Below are 13,779 nucleotides of genomic sequence, written 5' to 3'. Positions count from 1 at the left end.
GGAAATCGGCAGCTATAAAAGGGGCAGGGCGCAGTGCCCCGTGAAATAAGCCTAGCGGGAACACTACTACCCTGTATAGCACCGACTTGCTGACACATTACATGTATCTATAGCAGCCTACCCTGTATAGCACGTCTTACTGACACATAGTGTGTATCTATAGCAGCCTACCCTGTATAGAACTGGCTTACTGACACATCGTGTGTATCTATGGCAGCCTATCTGTATGGCACTGGCTTACTGACTCTTTGTGAGTAACTACTGACATATTGTGTGTAAGTTTAGCAGCTCACCCTGTAATTAGAGATGTGCGGCGGCCACTTTTCGGGTTTTGGTTTTGGATCTGGATCTCCCTTCGTGTTTTGGATCTGGATTGGTTTTGGCAAAACCACCCTTGTGGGTTTTGGTTTTGGATCTGGATTTTTATGAAAAAATGCTAAAAATGGCTACAATAACAGAATTTGGGCCTGTTTTTGCCCCTAAAGTATTATTGACCTCAATAACATTAGTTTCCACTCATTTCTAGTCAATTTTGATTACTTCACAGCTTACAAAATTGTTTTCATTTACTGTAGTTGGGTCAAAAGGGTATACCGAGGTAGCTGGATGACTAAGCTAAGCGACAGCAGTCGGCATCACATACATGTGGACCTTACACTTCCAACCTGGCAGAGCGGCACTGCAGGGGCAGACAGGGTGGCAGTTTAATAAACTATCCCAAAAAAAGAGAAATGCTCCAAAGAGCAAATACAAAGAGGTATCGGCCTTGTCATGACTGGTGGTAGCAGCTTCAGCACTTCTATCAGGTTGCTGATCTCCCACTATTTCCTCCTCCATCATCCTCCAAAAATGTGTTTTTATTTTTATTTATTACTTTTATTTATTTTTCTTACTTTACACTGGACACAGCCTGTCACACTGGACACAACCCCTTGGAGACTGGACACTGCCCCTGGACACAGCCCCTGGACACTGCCCCTGGACACTGGACACAGCCCCTGGACAATGGACACAGCCTCTGGACACAGCCCCTGAACACTGCCCCTGGACACAGCCCGTCACACTGGACACAGCCCCTGGACAATGGACACAGCCATCACACTGGACACAGCCTCTGGACACCGCCCCTGGACACAGCTCCTGTACACTGGACACAGCCTTCACACTGGACACTGCCCCTGGACACTAGACACAGCCCGTCACCCTGGACACAGCCCCTGGACAATGGACACAGCCCCTGGACACTGCCCCTGGACACAGCCCGTCACACTGGACACAGCCCCTGGACAATGGACACAGCCGTCACACTGGACACAGCCTCTGGACACCGCCCCTGGACACAGCTCCTGTACACTGGACACAGCTTTCACACTGGACACTGCCCCTGGACACTGGACACAGCCCGTCACCCTGTACACAGCCCCTGGACAATGGACACAGCCCGTTACCCTGGATACAGCCCCTGGATACAGCCCCTGGACACAGCCCCTGGACACAGCCCCTGGACAATGGACACAGCCTATGGACACCGCCCCGGGACAAAGCTCCTGTACACTGGACACAGCCGTCAAACTGGACACTGCCCCTGGACACAGCCCCTGGACACAGCTCCTGTACACAGCTCCTGTATACTGGACACAACCCCTGTACACTGGACACAACCCCTGTACACAGCCCCTGTACACTGGACACAGCCCCTGTACACTGGAGACAGCCCCTGTCACACTAGACACTGGATATATGTAGTCACACTGGACAATGGATATATGTCACACTGGACTCTGGATATATGTCGTCACACTGGACAATAGATATATGTCACGCTGGACACAGGATATATGCCGTCACACAATGGTTACATGTCACACTGAACACAGGATATATGTCGTCACACTGGACAATGGATATATGTCACACTGGACACAGGATATATGTCATCAGACTGGACAATGGATATATGTCACGCTGGACACTGGATATATGCCGTCACACAGAGGGAGGCACCATACGAGGGTACTTGGTACACTAATTGAGGGTCTATGTCGACTGTTGTTGACCTAGGCACTAAAAATCTTAAAAAGTCACGTCGACCTTTTGCTTGTCTCAAACTTTAGTCCATGTCAACCATAGTGCATGTAGACCTTTTCACTGTCGACCAATAGTGGTTGACCTAATGACCGTTGACCTAGTTATCGTCGACCTACTAATACACTTTTTGACAGACAGCAATGCTAATATTGCATTGTGTGTATTATTTTAGCACAAACTTGTTAGGAAGATGCAAAATATCAGTCACTGTGAACGAGGGGCCTCACTGCAGCGCTTTGTGAAGTGGCCATTTTGTTTCCTGAGGTAATATTTTGAATGTGCCGCAACCTACTGTATGAACTCCCCAGGCATTTGTAACATTACTGAAATTACAGGATTTTAATGGCTGTTTTAAATACTGCAAGGACCAAAGCAAGGAACCCTCTGAGATGTGTGTAAACAGGAGAATGATGGGGTCTCCTCCTAGACCAAGGGGTCTCCTCCTAGACCAAGGAACCCTCTGAGATGTCCTGTATGTAGACACAATAATGATGAGGTAATGGCTGCATCTCCTCATAGACCAAGGAACCCATCTGAGTTGTGTGTAGACAGGAGAATGATGGGGTAATGGCTATGTCTCCTCATAGATCAAGAAACCCTTTGAGATGTCTGTAGATAGGAGAAAGGAACCAAGGAACCCTCTGAGATGTATGTAGATAGAAGAATCATGGGTAATGGTTAGGTCCTTCTCATAGACCAAGGAACCCTCTGAGATGTGTGCAGACAGAATTATCGGGTAATGGCTAGGTCTTCTCATAGACAAAGGAACCGTCTGAGATGTGTGTAGACATATTTAAAAAAGTAAATGTACACATGTTTTATTTGACATATTCTGACACTGTAGCCGCCAAGCATTCACCCAGCATGGAGACGCTCCAAATGAGGAAATAACCACAGAGATACAGTATTATTCACCACTCATTTTATTACCCAAATTGTTGTTGGAAATAACACATGATGGGGTATAAGATAGGAATTCTGTTGAAGATGGGATGTTGCCCATAACAACCAATCAGATTCTATCTAGTATCTCCTAGACAATACTAAATAAATAATTTGTCTATTATCTAGACTACTCATTTTTTTAGTATCGTATAGGAGATAATAGATACAGTCTGATTGGTTGTTATGTGCAATATTCCATATTTAACAGTAGTTGAAATGTAGTGGGACGCCTCTACATTGGGAGTGCATGCCACTCCGTGATGGTGACAGGGGTGCATACCACTCCTTGGATGGTATAGGGGGTGCATGCCACTCCAGTGACAGGGACGCTTGCCACTCCGTAAATGGTGACGGGGGCACATGCCACTCCGTGGATGGCGGCGGGGGTGCATACCACTCCGTGGATGGTGACGGGGGCGTATACCACTCTGTGGGTGGTGAAGGGGGGCCACTCCATAGATGTTTCCTGGGTCTCTTGCCACTCCGTGTAGGTTTCCTGGGACTCTTTCCACACCATGGATGCTTCCTGGGACTCTTGCCACACGGTGGATGCTTCCTGGGACTCTTGCCACTCCGTGGATGCTTCCTGAGACTCTTGCCACTCTGTGGATGTTTCTGGGATCTCTGAATACCAGTCCATTGAGAATGGGTTCTCATGCCACTCCGTGGATTGGAACGGGGGCTCTTGCCTCTCCATGGATGGTGATGGGGGCGTATACCATTCCATTGATCGTGACGGTGGCTCTTGCCACACCGTGGATATTGACGGGGTCGAATTCCTCAATGGTGAGGAAGCCTGTGTCTCCCTTGGTGCCGGTGGGGCCTGTCTCTCCCTTGGTGCCGGTGGGGCCTGTCTCTCCCTTGGTGCCGGTGGGGCCTGTCTCTCCCTTGGTGCCGGTGGGGCCTGTCTCTCCCTCGGTGCCGGTGGGGCCTTTCTCTCGCAGGGAGGCGGTGGGGCCTTTCTCTCGCACGGAGGCGGTGGGGCCTTTCTCTCGCGGGGAGGCGGTGGTGCCTTTCTCTCGCGGGGAGGCGGTGGTGCCTTTTTCTCGCGGGGAGGCGGTGGGGCCTGTCTTACCCGCGGTGCCGGGGGCATCTGCCTCTCCCGGGGTTCTTGTTTGGTTTGGCTCTCTGATGGCAATTGGGCCATTTCCCCTCTTGTAGCAAGTTTGACTAACTGCGTCACCTTAATTAAAGATAAAATAGAAATATTAAATAACAAATAAGCTATACACAAATATCCCTTCTAGTCATAATGGACGGAAACACAACAAACAGAGGAAAAATCATTTGATGCGGGTGCTTACGTGTGAATGTGTAAGCGTACGCGTTTGCAGCATAGTGCGGGTATTTGTGTGGCGGGGTGGGCGTGCCTTTGGCGGGATGGAGTTTACCTGCTTGATAGGCAGCGGAAATAGGCAGCCAAGCGAGCCCTTTACGCTACTATACGCGACCTCTCTGGGCGCCATGAAAAGCAAAAAGTGAATATGGTCCCCGATCTCCTGTCACAATGTTACAATTCATTTCATATTCATACGATTATAATCCGGAATCACAATGCTCCGCTAGTAGGATCAGTATAAATATGTGTTACACAACTGACCACAGATATGCAGGTATCAGCGAATACAATACCATAATGGAGTAATGGGGGAAATAAAGGGCTTTATTATTTAAAGCTCATTTATCAGCAACCTCATTTGCAGTGAAATGTGGGCATAATATCGGTGCCCATTGTAACATGCAAATTGTGATTATTTAACCACCAACAAAAAGAAAGGGTTTAAACCAAAATAAAAAAGTGTTTGTGTGTGTGTGTGTGTGTGTGTGTGGGGGGGGGGACGGGACACGAACCCACTGGAATCGAATAACCCTTTTAGCTCATATGGAACGCCAAAAATGTTGGGGGTCATTGGGAACCGGCAGTGATATAAATAATAAATAACCCCTCAGATTTGGGCAAAGACCCCCTGAAACACCCACTAAATTGGGACATAACCGCCTTCTATGCTATGACACGCCCACTTTCAGGTGAGCCTCGCCCCTTAAGAAATCCATGAAGAACCCCAATTGCTCAAACAAAAAGAATGAATAGAAATAAAAGCGCACTTACCTTGCCACTATAGAACGGGACGCAGCGCAGGGCTGCTCCCGTTTGTCTCCTCCTTCCTCCTCTCTCTCCTTGCTCCTCTCCAAACACAATATATGAACTGAAAACGCTGAATAATCAGACACGTTCAAAAGCTCTGACTGCACAAGTCGGGACCAGGCAACAGAATGATTCCTAGTGTTCCGTCCTGGCTCACCAGGCATTGTGACATCATAGAATCACTGTTATGTCATCACAGGGCCATTGTGATGTCATCACACAGGTATTAGCAGCAGCCAGACAGGCAAATATATGTATACAAATAAAGTGGTGCCCATACACTAGTAAGATTTATCTTCAGATCTGGCTGGTTGGAACAAAAACATGGTTATAGATGAGTGACAGTTTGTCTGTTTTCCAACATTTCCAAGCAAATGGTAAACTGTCATTTGCTCTCATCCATAACCATTGTTTTGTTTCAAGCAGCCAGATCTGAAGATAAATCTGAGTGTGTATGGCCACCTTTAGACTATGTGTATGTATAAGCAAGGGCAGAATAGCATATCTCCTACCTGCCTCAATTTACAACCCTGAAAGGGGCAAATATTTTACCAAAGTGGGAGGCGCTTTGCAGATTGGGGCAGGGTTTTTTATAGCAATATAACATGTCTTAATGCTGTTAAGTGTATCAGGCCTTGCCAAGTACCATACTAAAGTTTGGGTAGGGGTCTGTCAGTGCTGCTTCAGCCTCTGTGCTCTCAGAAGGTCTGTTCGGGCACCGCTACTGGTCATGTGTGACCCTGATAAAGCCATTAAAGTGAAATACGCATTGGCGGAACACCTGTGTTGTTATGGTAACAGTGATAGGTTACTGTGTGTGGCCTAGACAGAAGAGCTCAATAGTGGAGTTACCTGTAAGCCATAGGATAGATAGCTGCAGAAGGCTGAATGGATATACTGAATCACCTCTATGCAATATTGTTAGCAAACGAGATATTGATAAAGATATTGCTTCACCTGGTGGGTGAACGATATTGATAAAGATATTGCTTCACCTGGTGGGTGAACGATCTAGGTCTTAAACACTGAATGATACCATTAACGATTTATAAACGGAATGTTAGGAGTGAATCACTGCTCTCAGACCGTCAGTGTAACATCTACCTACCCTGTATATCACTGGCTTACTGACACATTGTGTAACTACAGTATACACGCCTACCCTGTACAGTATATCACGTTTTACTTACAAATTGTGTGTAACTATAGTAGCCTACCTAGTGTTCACTCTAGAAATTTTTTAGGGCAGGGTGCTGATCACGGGAACGGCACATTTTTCAATCGCGAGGGCACATTTTTCATTCGCGAGGGCACATTTTTCATTCGCGAGGGCACATTTTTCATTCGCGAGGGAACATTTTAATTTAAAAGGTCAAAATGGTGACACCTGATCTTCAAAAAATCAGCATGTTATTGCTAAAGTATATAATCCACCTTGTGACACCCGAGCGTCACACCATCGGCACATTTATGCTATATAACCATCTTGTGACACCGGAGCGTCACACCATCAGCACATTTATGCTATATAATCCATCCTGTGACACCTGAGCGTCACACCATCAGCACATTTATACTATATAACCGTCTTGTGACACCAGAGTGTCACACCATCGGCACATTTATGCTATATAACCCATCTTGTGACACCGGAGCGTCACACCATCAGCACATTTATGCTATATAATCCATCCTGTGACACCTGAGCGTCACACCATCAGCACATTTATGCTATATAATCCATCCTGTGACACCTGAGCGTCACACCATCAGCACATTTATGCTATATAACCATCTTGTGACACCTGAGCGTCACACCATCAATTTGCATGTGCACTGCACTCGTACTGTGAATGAATAGTATGGGTCTGTGACATCGGTCATACTTTGACATCATAATGTCAGTGATGGAGAATGGGCAATAGTGTTGTTGGCACCCATTAAGTATTGCCTATTTCAAGCACATATTCCTTGAGTTTAGCCATGTAAACCTGATAAATTTATGAATACTGCTGGGCTTTGAGTACATTACTTCTGACCACCTGAGACCCCCTGGCCACATCCTGTATTTATTATGGACAATATTTTGATTGGCAATATGCATACGGTGATTACAGAAAATGTGAGAGGATCAATATAATGCAAACAATGCGTCCGTAAATGAAACTGCAAACCCAGGTCAAAATGCTCGAGAAAGCAGTAAAAGAGCTCCAAAGCAAAAGCATCGATTTGGAAGGGCGGAACAATATTAGAATTGTGGGCCTGGAAGAGAGTGTGGAGGGACCCTCGCCAGAAAAGTTTGTGGAGGAGTGGGTAAAGCAAAATCTTGGGTCAGAGATCCTTTCGCCCTACTTTGCAGTAGAGAGGGCGCACCGCGTTCCATCCAAACCTCCGATACCTGGCGGTCAACCGCGAACACTTATTGCTAAAATTCTCCACTTCCGTGACCGGGATAATATTTTGAGAAATGCTAGAAATAAAGGGGACTTAACTCACAACGGGAAAAAAATTTCCATCTTTCCCGATTTTCCACTGGATGTACAAAGGGACAGAGCTCGGTTTCGCGATATAAAATCAAGGTTAAGGGAGCTCAACATCAAGTATTCAATGCTCTATCCAACGAGGCTGAGAATAGTTACGAATGATGAGTCAAAGTTCTTTCTCAGCCCCGGCGAAGCTGCGGAGTGGCTGGACAGATATCACCCCGCGGGGCGGCAGCTTACTGCATAAGGATCCCGGTCTCTTTGTAACTGTATTAGCGATAATGTTTGGCTAAATCATTCCCCATGCCCGGATGTCACAATAGGCTAATATAAACTACGAAAGCTCTTAGCATTTACAAATGTGGTGTTCTTATTGCCTGCAAAAATATTTCTTAATAGCGTTGCTCATTCGTACTTCTTTTTTTCATTTCTTTTTTGTTTTTTTTGGTAGCTAACATAATCCGGTCGAATTGAACGTGAGGGGAGGGAGGGGGTCCCTGGTGGGGTAAACGGAGGGCAGGCACGCCATTGGGTTAGTGACCTTGAGTAATTTGCCTCTGGCGATTGAATCGATAGGGTTTTGTTTTGTTCTTGTTTGTGTATGGTAGTGTAAGAGGGAGGGTATGGGTGTAGGTATACCTAACAGGGGAGGCTATACAGGGTGGGGGTGGGAGCGGGGTATATGTTGTGTTTTGTTCGTTGAGTATACAAGTGCTTACTTTGCCTCTAAAGATGTAGATGCTAGGCAATATACCTCAGGTTCGATGCTGGAGGGACTAACTCCGACTCTGGGGGAAATGTATTACCATCAGAACTATGATATCGATCCTGACATGAAATGTTAGGGGGATAAATGAGAGAATAAAGCGCTCCCTGGTACTAAGACACTGTAGGTCTTTGAAGGCCGATATAGTTTGTATGCAGGAGACTCACCTGGTTGGTGAGAAGGTGAAGGCGGTAGATAGATCATGGATAGGAGCGTCCTTCCACTCTTGTTTCTCCCCCTACTCCAGAGGGGTGTCCATGTTAATCAGGAAAAATGTTAAGTTTGAAACGCTGTCCTCAAAAATTGATCCATATGGAAGATACGTGTTTGTTGAGGGATGTATTGATATGACTAGATACTGTATCCTTGCTATATATATCCCTCCTCCTTTCTCGTTCGATGTGTTGAGGCTTGCGGTTGAATTTTTAATAGAAAGACCCGATAGCTCAGTAATATGTCTCGGGGACTTCAACGTAGTTATGAATCCCAGTCAGCATAGGTGGAATTGTAAAGGGGGTTACACTCATACCAGCAGTAATTTTGCTAATTTCATCCGTGAAATAGGGTGGAGAGATGCTTGGAGGGAAAGATACCCCTCAGTTAAACAATTCTCTTGTTATTCGGCAACATTCCACACTTTTTCAAGAATCTATATGATCTTGGTCTCTGAGAATGTGTTGAAGGTTATTGAATCAATTGAGTATAAATCACAAGGCATTTCTGATCACACTCCGATTGTAATGCAGCTAGATACTAGACAACAGCGCGGGTTTACTTTTTGGAAATTACACCCGTCCTGGATCCCCCAACTGAGTGGTTGGGATGATTTTGGTGGGCTGGTCAAAGAATTTTATAGGTTTAATGAGGGAACGGCTCAAACTAACCTAGTTTGGGATACCCTAAAGGCCTATCTGAGGGGTAGTTTGATTAAAAAAGTTGCAGGGGTTAAAAAGAAAAATTGTGAAAAAGCATTAGATTTGGAAAAACTAACACTAGACAAAGAAAAAATATATATAGATGAAAAGACCGACTCTGCACGACAGGAATGGTTGATGGTAAAACAAAGGTGGGTAGAGCATCTACAGGTAATGGTCAACCAGAAGCTGTTGAGACAATCCCATCAGTTCTACCAACTGTAAACTAAGGCAAGGAATTGGGACGGTGGGTATCGGTCATAATATTATATCCCTATATGCCGATGACCTCTTAGTTGGACTGGTGGATTATGTTATAAAACTCCCTGAAATAATGGCGATTATTGGTGAATTTGGCCTCTATTCAGGTATTCAAATCAATTATAGTAAATCTCATTTATTAGTGCTCGGACCAGCTGGAAGAGACGGGGCGTTGTCTAGTCTAGGAATTCCCTTAGCGGAAAAAATTAAATATCTGGGGATTACGATCTCTAAAAATTCTAGAGATTATATAATAGACAATGTCGATCCACTCCTGGAAGAATTAAAAAATAAGTTTAAAAGCTGGCAGAGACTCCCACTTACATTAATAGGGCGCGCCAATTTGGTTAAAATGTCTGTCCTGCCTAAGTTGCTCTACATTTTTACACATTCCCCCATCTACATTGGCGATAGTATTTTAAGAAGGCTTGATTCAATGGTCTCCACATTTATTTGGCGCAATAAGACCCCTAGAATTAAAATGCCCACGCTGTGCAGACCTAACACTAAGGGTGGGATAGCACTGCCGAACTTCAAGCTTTATTATCATGCGGCTCAAATGTGTCATCTTGCTGGCTGGGTTATTAACCCCTTCCCGACATTGGCTTTTATGTTAATTTTTTTTTTTCCTCCTTGCGTTCAAATAAGCGTAACTTTTTTAATTTTCCGGCTATATAGACACATGAGGGCTTTTTTTTTGCGGGACAAGTTGTACTTTTTAATGGTACCATTTACTATACCGTATAATATTCTGGGGAATCAGGAAATAATTAAATGTGGGGTAAAAAGAAAAAAAAACGCAATTCCACAATTTTGCGCTGGTTACGGTTTTTTTGGAGTTCATAGTTCATTTAAAATGATGGGTTATCTTTATTCTATGGGTCGTTACGATTCCGGTGATACCAAACTTATATAGTTTTCGTTACGTTTTACCACTAAAAAAAAAATAGAAAGTGTTACGGTTTTTCTAATTTGCGTTGCGTCGCCATGTTCTGCGGCTTATAACTTTTTTATTTTTCCACCTACGGACCTGGGTGAGGGCTCATTTTTTGAGGGCTGAAGTGTACTTTTTAATTAATACCATTATGGGATATGGGCGACTTTCTGATCTCTTTTAGCTATTTTTTTTTGGGTAGGCGATGCGACCAAAAAACGTAGTTTTGGCGTTGGGGATTATTTTCCGTTTACGCCTTTAACCGTGCGGGATAACTAATGTTATATTTTAATAGATCGGACTTTTAGGAACGCGGCGATACCAAATATGTTTATTTTTTTTATTTTTTATTTATTTTTATTTGGGAAATGGGGAAAGGGGGGTGATTTGAACTTTTAATATTTTTTTTTTTGAAACTTTTTTTTTTTTTTTTACTTTTACTACAAGGCCCCCTAGTGTACTTGACCACTAGGGGGCGCGATCGCCTGTACTAGGTTCAGCCATAGAGCTCTATGGCTGAACGTAGTGATTTTATGCACTTCCTATTACATCCTGCCTCAGGCAGGATGTAATAGGTATGCTGACACGGCCAGCACAGGGGTCTACATTAGACCCCTGGCTACCATGGCAACCGATCGGCACCCTCCGATCTCGCTGCGGGGGGCCCCGATCGGCGCCGGAGGGGGGCGCCCCCCCTCCGATCAGCTATTTAAGCACTGCGGGCGCTTTGCCCGCGGTGCTTAAAGGGTTAAACGGCCACGATCGGTGAACTCGCCGCTCGTGGCCGTGAGAGCAGGGACCTGGCTGTAATATACAGCCATTACCTGCTCTCTTTCAAGCCAGCTCACTCCGTGAGCTGGCTTGATTCCCCCGCAACCGACATATGACGTAAATGTACGTCATATGTCGGGAAGGGGTTAAAAATGAGAACACTGAGGATCTGTTAGAATTTATAGAAAAGGCTGTCCCAGGGCTAACTCCACTTCAGGCCCTCTTGATGAGAACCAGAGGGGATTGACCCAGAATGTCATATCTTCCAGCTCCCCCAACTCCAGAACTTGAAAACCCAACAGGGAAGCAGGATATGGGCTTACTATGGGATCACTAAGTTGGGTCAGATCCTTGTGGATAATAATTAAAAATCCTTTTCTCAGCTACAGGTAGAATTTGGGGTTCCACAAGGAATGTTTTTCAGATTCTTACAGCTGAGAAGCGCTATCCAGTCTGAACATCGCAGAGTGCCCTTTCAAATAGTAGAATCCCCTGTGAAAAAGTTTCTTGGTAAGCTACCATGTGGTAAACGGTTGTCGAGATGTTATAGGTTCCTGATAGATCTTACCTCAATAGACAACCTGGAGGACTTAAGGGTTAAGTGGAGTAAAGACATCCCTGAAGTAAACGAGGTCAACTGGGTAAAATCCATGAAAGTTTTGGTCATGGCTACTAAATCACTTAGGATCCAACAAATTCAGTTGAATATCTTTCACAGGATATACTATACACCAGACCGAATTAGTAAGTTTTCAGATGGATTAGGTAATAGGTGTCCCAAATGTAAGATAATGGGGGGCAATCTTTGGCATTTGATATGGGATTGTCAAGCCTTACAGTACTTTTGGCAGGGAGTGGGGAGGACCCTATCTGAACTTGGGATACCAAGATCATGTATTCACCCTAGTGGACTCCTGTTGGGTATATGGCCTACAAACGCATTGAAGCAAGCGGACAGTTGTCTAGCGATTAATCTATGCGCAATTGCCAAAGCAGTAATCGCTAAATCTTGGATGTCACAAAAGGGACCGGATATCCAGGCATGGTACAGCATGGTTAATAAAATGATTGAGCATGAGAAATATATCTATGTCACGGGAAACGCGGTGGAAAAATTTTACGGGATATGGGGGAAATGGATTTACTCTCACTACAACACAACATTGTAATATCTAGTCATATTCTAGGATCTAGATTTGAAAATGAAACGCACCTGCACGTGGTATTTACTGAATCGTGGTATAGTAACTTACTTATCAATATAACTAAAGGCCCCTTATAGAAATTATTGGAAGTTTGATTTGATGGACCTTTCACCTTTTTTTTCTTTTTGTTTTTCTTATCTCAGTTTTTTGCTATTCTGGTTGTCACAAATATCTACCTATTAATTTGATATTCACTTTGTATTAGTGTAAGCACTAGGTAAATTAGTTTTGGTGATCGATTTTAGATATGAAACACGCTTGGCCATTGATGAGCTTGGGGTGTTCAATGCGAAAGTAGGATTAACTACTGTATGTGTTAGATATCGATCTTCTCCCTATGAGGCTATGGTATAATAGATGCTGCGAGTCGATGAGTTAGGACCATCTTAACTGAAACTAGCATGTTGGCCTCTATACTTGAGAATGTACTGTAAGCACTTGTAGTATTTGTATTTGTAACGATTGGTTATTGTCTTTATATGTCTTGAGTACTGTCGTTGTATGTAATGTCCGTTTTCTTTTTTATACACTGTGTTATATATGAAAATTTAATAAAGAATTAAAAAGTCAAAAAAAAAAAAAAGTTGGGTTCCTGCAACTTCCCTATGTATACTGGACAATATTATATGGCCAACAATGGTGGTTATTAGCATTGCACATGTAAATAAACTTGCACATATGAAACAGACCTTTGACACTTATCTGTGATCAATATAATCAACTTTGCCGTCCACGTCCCTGACCTGCTCCCAGCCCTCTGGCAGGGGTAACTCTCCGGAGCGGGTTATATCCCCCATAAAGTCCCCCAGAGGCAGCGCTGAGGAGTCTGTTTGGCCTACGGAGAGGGGGCAGATGAGCCGGGACCCCCCCGACACACTGCACTCGGGCGCATCAACAAGTGCGCGGCGGCGGGGGAGCAAGAGGGCTGCATATCCCAGGGTGCCCAGCTGTCCATCACCGGCCCCGGGGGCCAAGCACTGACTCCAGCCAGCAGGTGTCACCACCAGCAGGCTTCTGGGCTGGTGCCTTCAAGGGGACGCACTGTCACGCACAGAGCAGCCTCTGCCCCATGATCTCCTGGTGCTCACTGTCCCCCCCGCTGCTGCGGCATGTCAGGGCTGAGGGGGGAGTGTCCACACGCTGCCACGCTAGCAGCTTACACTGTCAGCGGGAGGAGACTTCTAGCGCGGCAGCGGCTATTAACTATGCAGGGCGGGCAGAAACAGGCAGGGCGGAAATCGGCAGCTATAAAAGGGGCAGGGCGCA

Source organism: Crinia signifera, chromosome 19, assembly GCF_055691185.1.
Source record: "Crinia signifera chromosome 19, ASM5569118v1, whole genome shotgun sequence".
Classification (NCBI taxonomy): domain Eukaryota; kingdom Metazoa; phylum Chordata; class Amphibia; order Anura; family Myobatrachidae; genus Crinia; species Crinia signifera.
This window is presented reverse-complemented; position numbering follows the sequence as displayed.